At 42.3% G+C, this 14,044-nt stretch overlaps 2 long non-coding RNA genes across 3 annotated transcripts; both read right to left on the reverse strand.

Annotated features, from left to right (window-relative positions):
• Nucleotides 1–2,305: 2,305 nt before the first annotated feature.
• LOC115149095 (uncharacterized) lies at nucleotides 2,306–6,745 on the reverse strand. Its single transcript, XR_003866795.1, has 6 exons — nucleotides 6,443–6,745; nucleotides 6,130–6,293; nucleotides 5,854–5,996; nucleotides 4,156–4,404; nucleotides 3,947–3,994; nucleotides 2,306–3,848 (listed from the first exon to the last, which is right to left on the reverse strand). It is a non-coding gene; the product is annotated as an uncharacterized LOC115149095 (long non-coding RNA).
• Nucleotides 6,746–10,100: 3,355 nt separating this feature from the next.
• LOC115149096 (uncharacterized) lies at nucleotides 10,101–12,516 on the reverse strand. Of its 2 annotated transcripts, none has more exons than XR_003866796.1 (3): nucleotides 11,301–12,516; nucleotides 10,709–11,149; nucleotides 10,101–10,358 (listed from the first exon to the last, which is right to left on the reverse strand). It is a non-coding gene; the product is annotated as an uncharacterized LOC115149096 (long non-coding RNA). The 2 variants fall into 2 exon arrangements; XR_003866797.1 differs by lacking the exon at nucleotides 10,101–10,358 and having other exon boundaries at nucleotides 10,542–10,806; nucleotides 10,977–11,149.
• Nucleotides 12,517–14,044: the final 1,528 nt, after the last annotated feature.

Below are 14,044 nucleotides of genomic sequence, written 5' to 3' on the forward strand. Positions count from 1 at the left end.
ACACTATTTAGCCTGATTTTGACTTGTTTTAAGGACATTACATCAAAGTTGGATCAACCTGTAGTGTGGTTTTCCACTTTAATTTTGAGTGTGACTCCAAATCCAGACCTCCATGGGTTGATAAATTGGATTTCCATTGATTATTTTTGTGTGATTTTGTCGTCAGCACATTCAACTATGTAAAGGAAAAAGTATATAATAAGATTATTTCATTCATTCAAATCTAGGATGTGTTATGTTAGTGTTCCCTTTATTTTTTTGAGCAGTGTATATATAAAAAATGTATCTTTCATCTCTGTGTTTTCATAATTTTCCATCAATTCGCAAGTGACTGAATCTCACTGGAGAAATCATCAGTGTTGGCATTTGGATGGCATTTGCGTTCAACTAGTCTACAAGTAGGGCAATTTTTTTTATACACAGTACCAGTCAAAAGTTTGGACACACCTACTCATTCAAGGGTTTTCTTTATTTTTACTATGTTCTACATTGTAGAATAATAGTGAAGACATTAAAACTATGAAAGAACACATATGGAATCATGTAGTAACCAAAAAAGTGCTAAATAAATACTCTGCGTCTCACAAAAGCACAGCGGTGGGAACCAAAAACATAATATTTGGACTCATCAGACCAAGGGACAGATTTCCACCAGTCTAATGTCTATTGCTCACGTTTCTTGACCCAAGCAAGTCTCTTCTTATTTTTGTTGTTCTTTAGTGGTGTTTTATTTGCAGCAATTCAACCATGAAGGCCTGATTCACACAGTCTCCTCTGAAATGTTGATGCTGAGATGTGTCTGCTACTTGAACTCTGTGAAGCATTTATTTAGGCTGCAATTTCTGAGGCTGGTAACTCTAATGAACTTATCCTCTGCAGCAGAGGTAACTCTGGGTCTTCCTTTCCTGTGGTGGTTCTGATGAGAGCCAGTTTCATCATAGCGCTTGATGGTTTTTGCGACAGCATTTGAAGTAACTTTCAAAGTTCTTGACATTTTCCGGATTGACTGACCTTGACTGACCGTCTTAAAGTAATGGTGGACTGTCATTTCTCTTTGCTTACTTGAGCTGTTCTTGCCATAATATTGACTTGGTATTTTCCCAAATAGGGCTATCTTCTGTATACCACCCTAACTTGTCACAACAACTGATTGGCTCAAACGCATTAAGGAAAGAAATTCCACAAATTAACTTGTAACAAGGCACACCTGTTAATTGTTCATCCTCATGAAGCTGGTTGAGAGAAAATAGTCAAAATAAAGAAAACCCTGGAATGAGTAGGTGTGTCCAAACTTTGACTGGTACTGTATATGTTTTACTTGCGCATGCACACACATAAATCAGTACCATGGACAGCCACATGATATCTGTTTCGGGTAATGTTTAAGTTTGTTTCCAGTGTATTAAACTAAGCTGGTTGATTTGATGATGTTTAAATGTTTAAGTTGAAATGGTGCTGGAATGGTGCTGGAATTGCGGTGCTCCTGTTGTCTTTGTGCTGACTTACAGTAACTCTGTGGTGATAAATCCATAGTTGTTTAGTAAACTGTCAAACTTAAACTTTCTTGACCATGCTGCAGGTTATAATTGCTGCTGCTGGGGCGGCAGGTAGCCTAGTGGTTAGAGCGTTGGGCCAGTAACCGCAAAGGTTGCTGGATCGAATCCCTGAGCTGACAAGGTAAAAGTCTGTCGTCCTGCCCCTGAACAAGGCATTTAACTTACTGTTCCTGGGTAGGCTGTCATTGCAAATAAGAATTTGTTCTTAACTAACTTGCCTGGTTAAATAAAATAAGAAAAATAACTGTTGGTATGCAATATTTGCTTTGTGGACTTCACCACACAGATGTTGCTCTCCAGTTTTGTGATGAAACAAACGTATGTGTAGTTGAACTTATTCCGTGACTATTGTCTTTTTGTTGTCACGGCCTTATTGTATATCACGGTGGCGAATGAACGAATGGGTTTGAGCAAACAGCCTAATTATCACAACATAGGTTATAATATTACTTTTTTACTGGCTTGGCATCCTCAGTGATTTTACTCACTTACCGCTATCGCCCATTTGTAGGCCAGGTACGGAAGGTGATTGGGAAGTCATGATCACTTGTATGCAGCAGTATGGAGTGAGGAATGTTTCTGTCTGGTCATCTGTGCCAGACATTACCTTGTACTATGAAGGAGATGTGAAGGCAATGATCAGTGAGCCCAAGCCCTTGAGCTTAAGAGCATCTCGGCTGTCCGACACAGACTGGGCTGCTTTCTTGTCACATTAGCGCTACATCATCAAAAAAACTGAGGAATGCAAGTTTGATTATTGTCAACTTGAGTTTCTGTTACAACTTTTGCTGTAAAGAAATCATTTGTATTTAATGGTTGAACCTCATGAATTGCTTTCACATTTATATATTTTTTAATTGTCCATTTTAATCTTGCACTGTTCTGCACAAACTTAAACACATCTGTGGATGTTTTAATGTTACATTAATGTTTTTACAAGACATTGCACAGAGCAATTTCATTCGTTTTTAATCAAATGAGCAATTGATGTAATGTAGAACACTTTCTTATACGTTTTGTATTTTAATGTTTGAATGTCATTACTGTACTTCAACAACTTTACTAAGTATGTATTACATTGATTCTTAACTGTTTTAACATTGTTTGAAAAATGTATCATAATGCAGAATTGTAATCATTTTTAGAAGTTCATTGCCATGTTCATGATGAAATATTTCTGCGTGATAAACATTTGAGTCACTTTTTTGTAATTTATTAAGCATTAAAGGCATCATTGTTGTTGAATAAGAAATCATACTGTTTATGTATGTGTGTGTTTCTGTAAGAGGGAAAGAGATCTGCCTAAAAAAAAATGACACTGTAAAATAATAGTAATTCGGTGCAACCAGCAATGATAATTCGGTACTTAATGGTTAAAAACAATAACATTATTTTATTGTCTAAAAAAATGCAGAAAGAATCTCAGTCTATAAGAGAAAAATGCATTTTTGTAAAATTGTATATGGATTTAATTTCTCTAACAGAAGTTTTAGTTGACAGTCATTCAAAATGTGGGATCGTCCAGTGAAAAGGAAAAAAATAAAAAAATTCCACTGTAATTTTTAACTTCTTTGATGTTGAATAACTGAGACCATGTTTATATTCATATTTTACTCTACTTTGCTAGAAATAATGGTCAGAAAACAGTTTTTATATAAAAAAATAAATGGTCACACAGGATGACTTTTTTTAGGTGGTAAATTTAAGTTGCATAAAAAGCGACAAATCCTGAATGTGCATACAAATTGTAGGTAACACTCAAGGGAACATAAAAAGTGTTTCAAAATTAATATTTTTCCCTTTTAAAATGTTTTTGAAAACCTTATTCGTCATTGACCCAAATATTCTGACACTTCTCATCTCTGCTTCAGCCACGAGCTGCTTTCCCCGATGATCCATCCACAGTAGGTAACCACTCTCTCTTGGAGCGCCGTCATTGTGTGGAATATTTTAGAAACAAAATATAGTAGGCATATCAGTGTCACTTGCCTTGTTGTAACACCCCTCATTAATGGCAAGCAGTTTCCATGGTTCCAGACAGACAGCATAGTTCATTTCTCAGGCTAGCCATGCTTTGTCCATAAAGAGAGGAATAGAAGCTAGACCACAAATAAGTGGTGAGATAGTATGTTCATGTGGCACAGCACTCTTATACCTGATGGACTTTGTTGTCCACTGGCTCTGGTTTGGTCTGGGTTTCTTTCTAGAGGACCAACTTCTTCCTCTGATTCAGAATCACTCTCCTCTTCCTGCTCCACTAGCTCCTATTCTGTAAAGCCCCGGCCAGCTTCTCTGTGAACAGACAAAGCTCTCATAACCTGAGCTACTGGGTGTGTCCCTGGTGGGCATAGAGAACTGATTATGGCAGAGGATAGACGTTTATTCAGTACCTTTTCTCTTGCATCCTGGCACGAGTGATGTAGCATTGCTTCATCACTCTAAAAAACAAAATACAATTATTCTAAAACACGCAAGTGACGTCATCATGACAATGTAAAATATACAAATACAATTTCAAATGCCGTAGTAAAGGGGAGTTACAAGTACAATTTTAAATGTTTAGTAATGTTTTATAGCCCACCTGTGTTTTGAAACTCACCTCTTCTTGGGGTGTTTTTCCCCCGTCTGCTGAGTGAGCTCTGTACTCCAGATGGCGCTGTTTCCCTGTGTTTCAGTTACGTCTACAGTTTTCTGATCACTGTGTGGATTAGGTACAGCCACAACAGGCTCACCCACAGACTGAACCGTATTCTAAACTTGATTTACCAATGCCAAATCATTCCTATAAAGTTATGTACAGGCAACTGTTGTTTTTTTGTCTTTCAATGTATCCTGTCCTGTTCCTTTTCTTGTAAAAAAAACAATGCATCGACTTTAGAAAAAGAGAATTAGTGTGTTAAAATAACATGAAATGTGTTATATACACTGAGTATAGAAAACATTAGGAACACCGTACTAATATTGAGTTGCGCACCGCTACAAGGCGTCAAAACCATTCCACAGGGATGCTGGCCCATGTTGACTCCAATGCTTCCCACAGTTGTGTTAAGTTGGCTTGAAGTCCATTGAGTAGTGGACCATTCTTGATAAACATGGGAAACTGTTGAGCGTGAAAAACCCAGCAGTGTTGCAGTTCTTGACACAAACCGGTGTGCCTGGCACCTACTACCATATCCCGTTCAAAGGCACTTAAATATTTTGTCTTGCCCATTCACCCCCCTGAATGGCACACATACACAGCAAACCACCCTGCAGCACACCACCCTGCAGCACACCACCCTGCAGCACACCACCCTGCAGCACACCACCCTGCAGCACACCACCCTGCAGCACACTGCTGGCTTGCCAGATGCTGCTGGAAGTGGTGTTAGAGGGCCAGTAGGAGGCACTGTTTCCTTTGGTCAAAAAAACAAACAACAAATATCCCAATGCCCTAGGGCAGTGATTAGGAACATTGTCCTGAGTAGGATGTCGTCTTTCAGGTGGGACGTTAAATGGGTGTCCTGACTCTCTGTGGTCACTAAAGATCCCATAGCATTTATTGTAAGAGTAGGGGCGTTAACCCTGGTATCCTGGCTAAATTCCCAATCTGGCCTTCATACCATCATGGCCACCAAATCATCCCCAGCTTCCAATTGGCTCATTTACCTCCTCTGTAACTATTCTCCAGGTCGTTGCTGTAAATGAGAATGTGTTCTCAGTCAACTTACCTGGTAAAATAAGGGTTAAATTAAAATGTCTCAAAGCTTAAAAATCATGTTTTAACCTCCGCTTCATATACATTGATTGAAGTGGATTTAACAAGTGACATCAATAAGGGATCATTGCATTGAACTGGTCAGTCTGTCATGGACAGAGCATGTGTTCTTAATGTTTTGTGTACTCAATGTATCTAGAGTTAGAAAAATGTATTGACGTGTCACTCCACTATGATACTATAATACAGATTTTCTTTTTTAAACCACATTGTGGACCACTCAAATTGAGTTTTGAAACACTAAAAACAATCATAGGCAAACATGGTACAGGCGTAATATATAATCTATACACATTTATGCATAAAGTACAGCGGATAAAAGGACAATTAGGCCCTTATAAAATTAAAGTATCCGTTGGAGGATAAGGTGGCAGGCTTTGGCACAGGCATTTACATTATTGTTACCTGATAAAATGTCACATAATGGGTTATTTTCATCAAGACTGTTAAAATTTTGATTTTGGCAGGACAGCTGACCAAAAGATCCTCCTTAAGTTCATTGTATAACCCACTGTAAAGCAAGCAATCAATAAAGCCTACCTGGTCTGACAGTGCCTCCTCTGGCCATGCCACATACTGCACAGCAATGATCTGACCTTGGATTGCCAGCTGCTTGTGTGGACAATAATGCAGACCCTCCATCTCCCTCTTTAGGTAATTTGCAGCAACCAGAAGAACTTGAGCTGGTGGATGGGAAATAAATATGAAAATGATTAAATGGTGTTGTCTGCTGTGGTTAAAAAACAACAAACATACAAAAACCAGTGTTGCATATTACAGACATCTTTCCTTCTTGAAAAGGTTCACCTCACTCACCTGAGCCATCTGCCACTGACTGTGTGAATATCTGAGGGGTGTGAGGGAAGCAATAATGGCCACCAACAACAGTCTTCTTCAGCATAATGCTGTCCTTCAGTCTTGGTCCACCGGATGAAGCTTCACCCTGGAGTCCGACACGTAGGGCTGGCCCTTGTGATACCCTGAGGGAAAACTACATCAATAAAGTAAATCAATACATACTAGATTATATTAACATAATGTTGCAGTGTGTCCATATATTCTTTTTTAAATAAAACAGTTGTACTGTTTATCTTTTCTTTGTTTCTTCGCAAATGACAGCTGTACTTACCGGTACTACATATATGTGTCTTGCAGCTGCTGGTGAGGTAAGGCAGTGAGTCTTGCTCTTAACACTTTCTCATCTGAGTGCACACCAGGTATGTTACTGCAATGGGATATGAGGAGGGTGCAGCGCAGGGAGAAAATAAAATATTTCTGGTTGTGAAGAAGCAGAAAGCTCCAAAATAAAAGGACTATTGGATGTTCCACTGCAGGGACCCAGCGGTAAGTCAAGTAATTCGGTTTGGAATTCCAATTTGAGCAGCAGCAGCTGAAAAATGAGCTCCTACAAATATTGAAATTTACATGGTTTTTAGAGTGAAGTACATCGGAAAAAATCAAAAGAAAACTGCAAGACTGAATAGGAGAAAAACAAGCAACAAACAAAGAAGATAGGCTTTTGAAAAAAGTTACTATTTTTCATAAAATTGTAGTTATCTTAGCTAGCTGAATTGTTTACCAGTTGCTAAGCAGTTGCTAGGGACTCTTTTGGAAGAAGCTAGCTAGCTAACGAAGAATAACAAAGAATATCTAGTTAACAGAAGAAAAGAAAGAGAAAATCAGGACAGAAGAAAAAGGATATCAAAGTGAAACAGTTCTCTAAAGACACAAGAGACAATAATACAAGAAACAACACTTTTGTAGCTTGTCAACTATGTGTCTGTCTATCCCTGTTCTCTCCCCTCTGCACAGGCCATACAAACGCTTCACACCGCGTGGCCGCTGCCACTCTAACCTGGTGGTCCCAGCGCGCACAACCCACGTGGAGTTCCAGGTCTCCGGCAGCCTCTGGAACTGCCGGTCTGCGGCCAACAAGGCTGAGTTCATCTCAGCCTATGCTACCCTCCAGTCCCTAGGCTTCCTGGCGCTGACGGAAACATGGATTACCACAGATAACACTGCTACTCCTACTGCTCTCTCCTCGTCTGCCCACGTATTCTCGCATACCCCTAGAGCATCGAGCCAGCGGGGTGGTGGCACTGGAATCCTCATCTCTCCCAAGTGGACATTCTCTCTTTCTCCCCTGACCCATCTGTCTATCTCCTCATTTGAATTCCATGCTGTCACAGTTACCAGCCCTTTCAAGCTTAACATCCTTATCATTTATCGCCCTCCAGGTTCCCTTGGAGAGTTCATCAATGAGCTTGACGCCTTGATAAGTTCCTTTCCTGAGGATGGCTCACCTCTCACAGTTCTGGGTGACTTTAACCTCCCCACGTCTACCTTTGACTCATTCCTCTCTGCCTCCTTCTTTCCACTCCTCTCCTCTTTTGACCTCACCCTCTCACCTTCCCCCCCTACTCACAAGGCAGGCAATACGCTTGACCTCATCTTTACTAGATGCTGTTCTTCCACTAATCTCATTGCAACTCCCCTCCAAATCTCCGACCACTACCTTGTATCCTTTTCCCTCTCGCTCTCATCCAACACTTCTCACTCTGCCCCTACTCGGATGGTATTGCGCCGTCCCAACCTTCGCTCTCTCTCTCCCGCTACTCTCTCCTCTTCCATCCTATCATCTCTTCCCTCTGCTCAAACCTTCTCCAACCTATCTCCTGATTCTGCCTCCTCAACCCTCCTCTCCTCCCTTTCTGCATCCTTTGATTTTCTCTGTCCCCTATCCTCCAGGCCGGCTCGGTCCTCCCCTCCTGCTCCGTGGCTCGACGACTCACTGTGAGCTCACAGAACAGGGCTCCGGGCAGCCGAGCGGAAATGGAGGAAAACTTGCCTCCCTGCGGACCTGGCATCCTTTCACTCCCTCCTCTCTACATTCTCCTCTTCTGTCTCTGCTGCTAAAGCCACTTTCTACCACTCTAAATTCCAAGCATCTGCCTCTAACCCTAGGAAGCTCTTTGCTACCTTCTCCTCCCTCCTGAATCCTCCTCCCCCTCCCCCTCCCTCTCTGCGGATGACTTCGTCAACCATTTTGAAAAGAAGGTTGATGATATCCGATCCTCGTTTGCTAAGTCAAACGACACCGCTGGTCCTGCTCACACTGCCCTACCCTGTGCTTTGACCTCTTTCTCCCCTCTCTCTCCAGATGAAATCTCGCGTCTTGTGACGGCCGGCCGCCCAACAACCTGCCCACTTGACCCTATCCCCTCCTCTCTTCTCCAGACCATTTCCGGTGACCTTCTCCCCTACCTCACCTCGCTCATCAACTCATCCTTGACCGCTGGCTACGTCCCTTCCGTCTTCAAGAGAGCGAGAGTTGCACCCCTTCTGAAAAAACCTACACTCGATCCCTCCCATGTCAATCTTTTCTCTCCAAAACTCCTGAACATGCCGTCCTTGGCCAGCTCTCCTGCTATCTCTCTCAGAATGACCTTCTTGATCCTAATCAGTCAGGTTTCAAGACTGGGCATTCAACTGAGACTGCTCTTCTCTGTGTCACGGAGGCTCTCCGCACTGCTAAAGCTAACTCTCTCTCCTCTGCTCTCATCCTTCTAGACCTATCTGCTGCCTTTGATACTGTGAACCATCAGATCCTCCTCTCCACCCTCTCCGAGTTGGGCATCTCCGGCGCGGCCCACGCTTGGATTGCGTCCTACCTGACAGGTCGCTCCTACCAGGTGGCGTGGCGAGAATCTGTCTCCGCACCACGCGCTCTCACCACTGGTGTCCCCCAGGGCTCTGTTCTAAGCCCTCTCCTATTCTCGCTATACACCAAGTCACTTGGCTCTGTCATATCCTCACATGGTCTCTCCTATCATTGCTATGCAGACGACACACAATTAATCTTCTCCTTTCCCCCTTCTGATAACCAGGCGGCGAATCGCATCTCTGCATGTCTGGCAGACATATCAGTGTGGATGACGGATCACCACCTCAAGCTGAACCTCGGCAAGACGGAGCTGCTCTTCCTCCCGGGGAAGGACTGCCTGTTCCATGATCTCGCCATCACGGTTGACAACTCCCTTGTGTCCTCCTCCCAGAGTGCTAAGAACCTTGGCGTGATCCTGGACAACACCCTGTCGTTCTCCACTAACATCAAGGCGGTGACCCGATCCTGTAGGTTCATGCTCTACAACATTCGCAGAGTACGACCCTGCCTCACACAGGAAGCGACGCAGGTCCTAATCCAGGCACTTGTCATCTCCCGTCTGGATTACTGCAACTCGCTGTTGGCTGGGCTCCCTGCCTGTGCCATTAAACCCCTACAACTCATCCAGAACGCCGCAGCCCGTCTGGTGTTCAACCTTCCCAAGTTCTCTCACGTCACCCCGCTCCTCCGCTCTCTCCACTGGCTTCCAGTTGAAGCTCGCATCCGCTACAAGACCATGGTGCTTGCCTATGGAGCTGTGAGGGGAACGGCACCTCCATACCTTCAGGCTCTGATCAGGCCCTACACCCAAACAAGGGCACTGCGTTCATCCACCTCTGGCCTGCTGGCCCCCCTACCTCTGAGGAAGCACGGTTCCCGCTCAGCCCAGTCCAAACTGTTCGCTGCTCTGGCACCCCAATGGTGGAACAAGCTCCCTCACGACGCTAGGACAGCGGAGTCAATCACCACCTTCCGGAGACACCTGAAACCCCACCTCTTTAAGGAATACCTGGGATAGGATAAAGTAATCCTTCTCACCCCCCCCCCCCCCTTAAAAGATTTAGATGCACTATTGTAAAGTGGTTGTTCCACTGGATATCATAAGGTGAATGCACCAATTTGTAAGTCGCTCTGGATAAGAGCGTCTGCTAAATGACTTAAATGTAAATGTAAAATGTAAATGTAATTTTCTGGGCCTGCAAAAGACGGAAAAAAATCATGAGGATTTGTGTTACAACATTTTCAGAATAAATGACTAGTCCAAGTCTAACTAGTCTAACACCTCTGACCTGTGTTCCCCTTACTCTTGACTCTCTCCACCCGACCCACAAAAGTTACCAAGCCAATGACATCACATGCAGAATTGTTCTTCAATTCTTATCTAGAAGAAAAACATTTATAAGAAGCAAGGAATGAGTAGTTCATGCAGATGATATTTTAAGTAATTTACTTTTATTTAACTAGGCAAGTCAATTAAGAACAAATTCTTATTTTCAATGACGGCCTAGAAACAGTGCCTTGTTCCGGGGCAGAATGACAGATTTGTACTTTGTCAGCTCGGGGATTCAAACTTGCAACCTTTCGGTTACTAGCCCAACACTCTAACCACTAGGCTACCCTGCCGCCCCAAGTAAAGACTGTTTAGTAATGTTGTAAATGTTACCCAGGGAAGGGCCTTTTTGTTTTTACATACAATCTAATTTAAACTGCATAATGTGGTTGTGAACTTACCTGGTGGTGAACTGATAGGAAACATTAGGCAAGCCCCATTGAGACTGCACACTTGGCTGGAACCACAGTAAGGAGTGCAGTGGGATTCAGACAGATTTCTACAAGGCCATGTATAGTAAAAATGAAGAGTTTCACAGTATTCATTATACAGTATTCAGAATCAGACAGAGTATTATTTCAAAATGACCAATCAGGAGCGTCTGCCTGGCAACGTACTGTATGTTGATTTGCTAAGTTGTGAATCACTAGGTTAGGTTGAGTTCAGTACCTACTGAGTGAAAGCTCTTCATTCTGTGGTTGTCTATGTCAGGTCGAGACCTGTTTGGATTACTCTGCTTGAGGGTGTAGTTTTGGAGGTAGAGCACAGTTCCAACATTCAGTCTCTGGTACCACTCGGGACACAGCTCATTCTACACGTTGGTCTGCGACCTCGAAGTAAGTCTGGAGCATGGAGAAATACACAAAGAGCGCCAATCCTGATGATACACTTCATACAGAAAACATTCAAAGAAACGTTAATTATATTGTCAGGGTTGAGTAGAGAAGAGATAGTATATGTGTAAAGTGTTATTATGATATAGATACTACTCACCTGGTTCAGGTAATCACCATTGTAATTCTCACAATAGTTAGCAACTGAAATTCTAATTTTACCATCTAGAGCCTATACTCTGCCTTCAGGACCCTCATTATTCCAAAGAGACAGGTAATGTTTGTGGCCCATCTGCAGGGGTGCATCACTTTGCAATGCCACAATGTTTCTAAATCCATCCTTGGTAACCATGGGGAGGGAATCCAAGTCCTTAATCTTGCGCAAAACATTAGACTTCTTAAGTGAACCATGTTCAATCTTCTCAGTGTAAACACAACCCTGACCAAATAATTTCTTATTGTAAACAAATGAGCACTGGGTAATGTTATTATAAATTCCACTGCGAAGAAGGTTTTGTGGACCAGATCATTTAAACTACGGTATGCACGTGGCTTGCCAGACTCACTCCATCAGTCACTGTCGTGTCTTAGCTGTAAGGTTGTTGTTGTGTCAAATATCTCTGAAGTCAAATAACAGCATCAGTTTTGTCAATTTGAAGTGTATGAGTTTTTGCTGTAAAGAACTGTCCCAAAGTAGAGTAAGAAATATGTCAGATTCGATGTTTTTTCAACTTCTTCAGGTATGGTTCATTAATGTGCATAACAGACCGTGCGCTGGGCGAAATGGGTTTGTTTACAACAAGTTAGCTAACGTTAGCTGCTAAAAAAAAGCACCTAGGTAGCGATGTAAACACAGTTTAAACAGCCATTTGCTGACTACTGTACAGCAGCTGACCACGCAAACAAGAGTTACCGTTAACCATCAACCCAGTGTTAGCTGTATATGTCTTGCCAAATCAAATATTGCACAAAAACGTGACTGTAGTAACTAACTTTAGCTACGTAGCTAACTCGGCTGTTAGCCAGCCAGATAGCTAGCATGCTAATGTTACTGATATGATATCCGTTCTTCCGGTTTATGATTAGCTAGCTAACGTTGGCTACTTTTTGACTTATGAAAATCACGACAAGTTGGAAAAGTGTAGCTACAGTATACTTTCTGGTAGTAGGCCGAATTTATCAGAGTTCAGCTTTTGCTTCGGCGCCAGTGGATTTGAATATAGGAAGCTGTCATTCCACACATCAGCGACGCAGCACTGACAACGTAGCCTACTACATACATACACTAACGTTACAGGACCAAAAGTATGTGACACCTGCCCGTCGAACATCTCATTCCAAAATCATGGGCATTAATATGGAGTTGGTACCCCTTTGCTGCTACAACAGCCTCCACTCTTCTGGGAAGGCTTTTCACTAGATGTTGGAACATTGCTGCAGGGACTTGCTGGGTGATTAGGCCTGGCTCGCAGTCAACGTTCCAATTAATCCCAAAGGTGTTCGATGGAGTTGAGGTCAGGGCTCTGTGCAGGCCAGTCAAGTTCTTCCACACCAATCTCGACAAACCATTTCTGTATGGACCTCACTTTGTGCCATGGGGCATTGTCATGCTGAAACAGGAAAGGGCTTTCCCCAAACTGTTGCCACAAAGTTGAAAGCACAGAATCGTCTAAAATGTCGCTGTTTGCAGTAGTGTTAAGATTTCCCTTCACTGGAACTAAGGTGTCTAGGCCAAACCATGAAAACAGCCCCAGACCATTATTCCTCATCCACCAAACTTTACAGTTGGTACTATGTATTCGGGCAGGTAGAATTCTCCTGGCATCCGCCAAACCCAGATTTGCCTGTTGGACTGCCAGATGGTGAAGGGTGATTCATCACTCCAGAGAGTTTAATGGCGGGCGAGCAATACACCACTCCAGCCGACGCTTGGCATTGTGTATGGTGATCTTAGGCTTGTGTTGTGTGGCTGCTTGGCCATGGAAACCCATTTCATGAAGCTCCTGACGAACAGTTCTTGTGCTGATGTTGCTTCCAGAGACAGTTTGGTGTTGCAACCGATGGCAGGCGATTTTTATGCGCTTCAGCACTCGGCGGTCCCGTTCTTTGAGCTTGTGCGGCCTACCACTTTGTGACTGAGCCGTTGTTGCTCCTAGACGTTTCCACTTCACAATAACATCACTTACAGTTCACGAGGCAGCTCTAGCAGGGTAGAAATTTGACGAACTGACTTGTTGTAAAGGTGGCATTCTATGACAGTGCCACATTGAAAGTCACTGAGTTCTTCAATAAGGCCATTCTACTGACAATGTTTGTCTCTGGAGATTGCATGGCCATGTGCTTGATTTTATATACCTGTCAGTAACGGTTGTGGCTGAAATAACCAAATCCTTTAATTTGAAGTTGTGTCCACATACTTTTGTATATATAGGGTATTTTAACAGGACTGGATTCCTTTCAGAGTTACATCAGAGAGAATAAACTTCAGTTATACATGAACGAAAACACGCAGAATAAAGTGCACAAAATGCATGTTTTTTTTATATTTATTTTTAAAGATACCACATTATCAAGATTAATTGATTTATAAATAATTCAATATCACTATCACATAATTAATATCCAAGCTGTTTCAGAATGTAAACCTTTTATTTGTTTATTTTAAAACAATATTAACAATATGTTAAAGCTTATTTTTGATGGTATATACATACAGAAAAAAACAAGCCATACAATAGACTGTGAAACACCATAACACCAACTTGCTGAACTGAAGAAAATAATAACCTCACCTCCCCAAATAAGACACTTCAATAATCTGTTACAAAATACTTCTGTTTGTTTTACTTTAAAATCAAGTAACATATATTCAATCTATTTGACATCTCATAAAATAAACAACTA

This window comes from Salmo trutta, chromosome 15, assembly GCF_901001165.1.
Source record: "Salmo trutta chromosome 15, fSalTru1.1, whole genome shotgun sequence".
Lineage (NCBI taxonomy): Eukaryota > Metazoa > Chordata > Actinopteri > Salmoniformes > Salmonidae > Salmo > Salmo trutta.